We start from the raw sequence: 6975 nt of genomic DNA on the forward strand, positions 1-6975 counted from the left end.
GCTCATTTCTGCACGAATTCATCTGGTAGTGATTTTGCCACTGATTGTGAGTTTGCTACTGATTGTGAGTTTTAATTTTGATCAAGTTGAAAAGTTTATTTGTTACTTTGCTCATTTTCTTCTTATTGTTTGTTGAAAAAGATCAGAGGTTTGAAGTGTTGAACTAATTGTCATGAATTGTGATCAATTAACAGAGCCTTATTATTGATTTGCTTTGTTTTAACAGAGTTTCCTATGGCGCCTACATTTAAAGCTGTTAGCCGCTTGAGTTGCCTCCATAAAGTTATAGGGGGTTTAAAAGAAAATTCAATGGATTTATTGAATCAATGTGTAGAATCAGGGGGACTGTATAGTGTGTTGACGTTGCTAGAATCTAATCTTCTTAGTCCGTTTTTGAAAGAGGTGATGGAATACAACGTAGCTGGTACCAACACATTTCAGATTAATGGGCATACGTTAGGAATAACCTTAGAGGATGTGTTATTCCTTACCAGATTGAAGATCGATGGCGATCCGGTGCTAATTAAAAATTACAGCGATGTGCATTCCATCTCAATATTTAGAGATGTGATCAGCGACATTTCAGAACTGCGTACAATTGCCCTAGCCACGGATATGGATCCAAGGAAGCGAAAGGTGGCAATATTGATGACAATTGTCGCTTGCTTCGTTATGCCATCCGGTAATGGGATAATCATGTATCCCGCTTTTCTTGAGCTGCTTAGTGATCCGGATAATACTTCCGACAGTTTTGCATGGGGGGGGGGGGGGGGCAGCCGTTCTGGCTCATCTCCAGTATCACTTGGAGAGGTTTCATAAAACTGGGAAATTATACGGATGTTCATGGCTCTTGGTGGTAAGCTTGCTTTTTTTTGTTTTTTTTTTTTTGGGAGAATAGGAGACAAAATTATATTAAACAATGATGGAAGCTTCATTTTTAATAATAAGTATGCATGCATGTTGTGATGCTTAACTTAATGACGTTTTTAATTTGCATGACCGACAGTGTTTCTTCTTGATACGGATCCCAAAGCTGTGGGATTCTTTGCGCATTGAGGATGCTAGGCAGGAGTTGGAGGTCGGGGCATTGGATCAGCACCCATTTCCAATGACATGGATAATGACAAAGTTGTATTCAAATAACGCCATTTTCAATGACCACAGGGAAGGTTATCGAACGAGGATGCACTTCACTTTTCAGGATCTCAAAGATGAGGTATATTTTCAAAACTTCCTTGTACATATGTATAGTTTTTTTTTTTTTTTTTTTTTTTTGGGGGGGGGGGGTAAATATTCTGTTTCTTGTTGCTGTTGCTGCTTCTGCTGCAACACTTTTTCTCATTGAGTTCCTAGAGAAACAAATATTCTCATATTTGAAACTAAGAGAAATATATAGAAACATCAAATGTGGAAAACATAATATATGTTCTTTAATGCTTCTCTGCAATTTTAATGTGTCATAGTAGCTTAAGTAGAATGCATAGCAAACATAATTAAGGCATGATCTTCCATGAAATATATAGAAACGTCAAATGTGGAAAACATAATATATGATTCTTTAATGCTTCTCTGCAATTTTAATGTGTCACAGTAGCTTAAGTAGAATGCATAGCAAACATAATTGAAGAATTGAAGTCAGCCAAAGAGATTGAGTAATGAACACTGATGAGAAGGTCATGGGAGACTTACTTTAGTACTTTACAATTAAAGTCATTTCAGGACTACCAAGTCCAATATACAACTATTAAGCTACTTTTAAATTCTAATAACTTCGAATAAGGGGCAGTAAGTGTCTAAGCTTCTAGTTTAAGAATTTAAGAAGAAAAATGAATTTCTATGCCCCTCTCCAATAGTCTAATGATAGAAGGATAGTATTTTGTATAACTATTTTTGAAAAGATGTTAGACATTAGCCATTAGCCCTCTTGTCAGTGCATGTACGACTGATATGTGGTAACTTGTAACTTGTGGCTGCAAACATTCTTCTGGCTAAGTAACTTGTTTGTCCCTTCATCCTTTAATCTTTTTTTTTTTGAGAAAAGGTAAGAGAACACTAAGGCATATATCACCTTTAAAAAAATTCTAGTCTCAAAAGAACATTAGGAGAATGACCCACTGTATGAAACCTGACCATGTAAGTGTAAGAAATAAAATTTTGAGAAGCTTAATTTTCAAAACCAATAACCAACAAGACCAACACACAGTTAACTTGTTTGATGCATCTTTACTCTTCAGAAGAAAAAGAAAATATAGCAGGAGAAATAAAGCAATACCAGAAAAAGAAGAGTGCATCAGTGCATGATAGAACATGTGATGATGAGATGCATGGGTCAGATTCAAATACAATTGCTTTTTGATGTGTTTGAATTGAGTCACAGGCTAATACCTGAGTTATATAGAGTCACAGGCACAAGCTAATAACTGAGTTATATAGAGAAGAAACGTCAAATGTGGAAAACATAATATATGATTCTTTAATGCTTCTCTACAATTTTAATGTGTCACAGTTGCTTAAGTAGAATGCATAGCAAACATAATTGAAGAATTGAAGTCAGCCAAAGAGATTGAGTAATGAACACTGATGAGAAGGTCACGGGAGACTTACTTTAGTACTTTACAATTAAAGTCATTTCAGGACTACCAAGTCCAATATACAACTATTAAGCTACTTTTAAATTCTAATAACTTCGAATAAGGGGCAGTAAGTGTCTAAGCTTCTAGTTTAAGAATTTAAGAAGAAAAATGAATTTCTATTCCCCTCTCCAATAGTCTAATGATAGAAGGATAGTATTTTGTATAACTATTTTTGAAAAGATGTTAGACATTAGCCATTAGCCCTCTTGTCAGTGCATGTACGACTAATATGTGGTAACTTGTTATGACTAGTGATGCATGCTGTTGGGTTTGTGAGTTGGGTCTAATTGTTGTGTTGCTGTTGTTATGTTTTATTGACAGGATATTTGCTGGACACCCTATAACAAATGGGTGCTTCCAGCAACGCTTGAAGTGGACATGCGATATATCACTCGTCTCGGCCCAATTTTCTACAACAACTTTGTGGTTCACCATTTACCACATGTTGTTCCAAAACAATTTGGACGAGGCGAGTTCAACTTAGAAGGGGAAAAGCTTGACGTTGTTCATCATCAGATTGGATTCGTTGATAATCGTGGTTCTAACCCACATAGATATTTCAAGCCATACCATACTGAGGTAAAATTTTGGGAGAAAAAAATATGCCTTCTAGATGAAGGCGATGAACATGTAACCAGTCAAATGAGACGTCTTGGGGCCATTTATGCCAGCGTTGGCGATCCGAGATTGTTGGTCGATGGTGAGCAGGTTCCTCGAAGAAGTACTCGCCAACGGAGACCGAATTCCCGTTACAATTAGGGCCACCAAGCCTTGTTTTTTTTTAAGAATTTGTTAGATTGTAGAACACTGTGGATGTTCGTAGAACACCGTGGATATTCGTATAACAATATGGATATTATGAGACCAACAACTATTATATAATGTCATGTTTAGCATTGGAATTATAGTCATCAAATGCCTTGCTGCAAATTCTGGAAGAAGATGCTCGTGCTTTGGCTCTACCAAGGACTATCAATATAGCTAGTATAGTTAGTTTTATTTTTGTTGCTTTTGTTTTGATGTACTTTATCTTTTGAGGTCTTCACCTCCCTCTAGAATCAAAAAAAAAAAAAAAAAAAACAAAGCGGAATTTGTTGTAATTTACTCTTTGTAGCTTATTAAGGTGCATATTATAGTATATATATATATATATATATATATATATATATATATATATATATATATATATATATATATATATATATATATATATATATATCCTTATCCTAACTTAGGTTTCTTTATTCTATTGTTGAGTTTCGGCCTTTTGGGTCGAATTGCTTTCGGGTCGGGTTGGATCAATTCAGATTGCTTCCTTCCCCCCCCCCCCCTCTTAACATGACTATAAACTAGATTAGAAAAAACATGACTAATACTACTTATATTTTTTTTTATTTTTTTTGACAGGTTACTTATAGTCACAAAACTAAGTCATCAAATGCCTAATACTACTTATAGTCATCCTAATCACTTGGTCCAAACACTAAAAAAGGTCACAAAACTATTTGCTATCTTTTACTAAATAATTTCCAACACAGAAAAAGCTACCAAAACCTATTTACATTGCAAAATATATCAAACATATGCTATTCATACCCTTAAGATCAAATTTTATAATGGGAAACTCTAAGACAACATCTTAAAATTTTGGCATAGAAATGCAAATTAACAAGTAAACTGAACTTGAATTAAAGTAAATGGAGGAAAAAGCATCTGCAATTATATATACAGGAATCATTAGACAGTAATAATATTGATATTCAGAACTTCATATGATGCAAGAAATCAATAATTAATGTTATGTACGCATCCTACACACACAACAAGTCATCAACAAAGCCATCATCATCTCAAATTATACCGTCTTCATCAATATCGTTGTCGGCGTCCTAGGCAAAACAAGGTGCAGTGTTATGGATATGAATAATATAAAAAAAAAATGAGGAAACCGAAATAGAACATTAACCTTAATCATGTTACCTCAAAATAAATTAGTATCTATGTTCATCTATATTAAGGCAAAACAAGGTGTAGTGTTATGAATATGAATAATATAAAAAAAAAAATGAGGAAATGGAAACTTCTACTAACTGAGTTATGCCCACACCCTCATCATCAGGTGATTCTATTATAATTGTTGATGAAACACAAACTCACATTGGATTTCACCTTACAAGTTAGTGTTCAATCAATCCCCCAAAGAATTCCAATAAAACGAACTTCAAACTATAATCATATTCCAAGAGATCAAGTATAAATCACAGCATACCATTGTCATTGCAAAGCTACTAATATGTAGAGCATCATTGCAAAGCTACTAATATGTAGATCACTTTAGCAACCTGTTCTCAAACATAGGCCATATGAACTTGAATACAGCCCAATTACTCATCATGCCAAACTAAAGTTCCATCAGAAATATATGCTTTATATGGGGCTTTAACCTTTATATAGGGTTTAGTGTATATTAAATTCATGCATGCAAAAAACAATAAAAATACCTTGTCCTTTCGCCAATTGTCCTGTTGGAAATGTAAATGGTTCTTTGCGTTTTGGTATTCGCCTTTCATTTCAAATTGTTACGGGGCTGTCAGGAGTACGAGGAGAGGTTGGAGTGAATAAAGGAGTGGAGTCATGAGGGGTTGGAGTGATGAAAGGAGTGGAGTTACGAGGAGGGGTAGGAGTGAAGTCATGAGGAGGGGTAGGAGTGATTACAGGAGTGGAGGCGTGGTGGTAATTTGTGGCTCCTGAATCAATGTTACGCGAAGTGGAGGCGTGGTCGTCATTTGTGGCTCGTGTGGGTGTTGGAACCCTGAACATTTGCACCAATCGCCTATCCATCTCGCCCCATAGATGCAACTTCCTCTCATAATGCTTCTTGAAATTAATCTCATTTGGGCCTTTATTGGACTTCACCTGCAAGTAACAGTAAGAATAGTAGCAATAAGGTGCAAGTCGAATGAATAAACAAAGTAAAAAACATGAAAAGCAGGGTAAAAAATAAATTGGAACAGGGTAATATTTTGTAAGCGGGCTTTGGTCATGCTCTTAGCCTCTTAGGCTCGTGGCTCATCCCAGCCTGACCTTAAAGTTTAATAAATAATTTTAAAAAAAAGTTAAGGTATAAAAATGATAAAAAGTCAAAAAGCCTAAAAGGCTAAAGCACAACTTTCACTGCCATTTTCACGCCACTTTCTCTACTGTCTACCCTACTACTTCATTGTCAACTAAGGATGACAATCTAGTTCGAATCTGACCCTAGTCCGCTCCGATCTGAGGAATAAAATCCGCTCCGAATCAGTCCGAGTCTGAATCCGTTAAAAAAATCCAAATCCGAGTTAGAAGAGGGTCGGAGTCGGATCTCACAAAAAATCCGACTCTATCATCCGACTCCGACTTTTATACAATTACTCTCATTTAATTTTTATATTTATTAGGCTATTTATGTATAATGTATAGTTAAATACTTTATTTCATATAAAAAAGGACTAAATATATGAAAGATAATTGGAAAAAAAACACTTAAAAGTAGGGATTAAAAGAATATATGGGAAAAACTAGTTGACATTAAAAACACAAAATAAGAAACTTAAACCAGAATCTTTGTACTAGTACAATCGAGACTTCAATTGAATTCAACTACCACAGATAAAGCTGAGACACCGAGACTTCAATTGATTCGACGATTCAAGCAAAGCCTACTTCTGCATGCATAGCCTCTGTTCCCAATATCAACATTTATTCTTCACGGTTGGATAAAAAGAGGAGAGAGCCAATAAATATGACTACACCACTAGCAGAGGAGAGGATATGACACCAGCAGCAGAGGAGAGATCCTTAAGCGGTAAAAAAAGGGGAGAGCCAGAGCCAGAAACCAGCTCATCCGGCTCTCACAAGGTAATTTTCTTCAATTGTTTCCTGAATTGAATTTTTTTGAATTGAAATTCGGAGTTTGTTTGATTGTGCTGTTGAATTGCAATTGCGATTTAGATGTTAGTTTTATAATCAAACATTGCATTCCATTGTAATATTGTTAAACACAAGCTCATCCGCCTCTGTTGAATTGCGATTTAGATGTTATTTTTATGTGATTTTGTTTGATTGTGCTGTTTTTAATTGCTTAAAGGATGATGTTGATACTGTTAATTTTTGTAAATGTCGTTTAATTGCTTAATTCATGTCGTTTAATTTCATGTAAATGTTAATTTTTGTGCTTTGTTTGTTGCTATTTTGAAGCAATTTCTAACCTTTAATGTAGAAGTTTCAATTTTTTAAAAAAATTATTTCATGGAATTTATTGTTGAAATTGTTGAAATGTTAATTTTTGTGCTTTGTTTATTGC

This window comes from Chenopodium album, chromosome 6 (genome assembly GCF_948465745.1).
Source record: "Chenopodium album chromosome 6, dcCheAlbu1.1, whole genome shotgun sequence".
NCBI classification, from domain to species: domain Eukaryota; kingdom Viridiplantae; phylum Streptophyta; class Magnoliopsida; order Caryophyllales; family Amaranthaceae; genus Chenopodium; species Chenopodium album.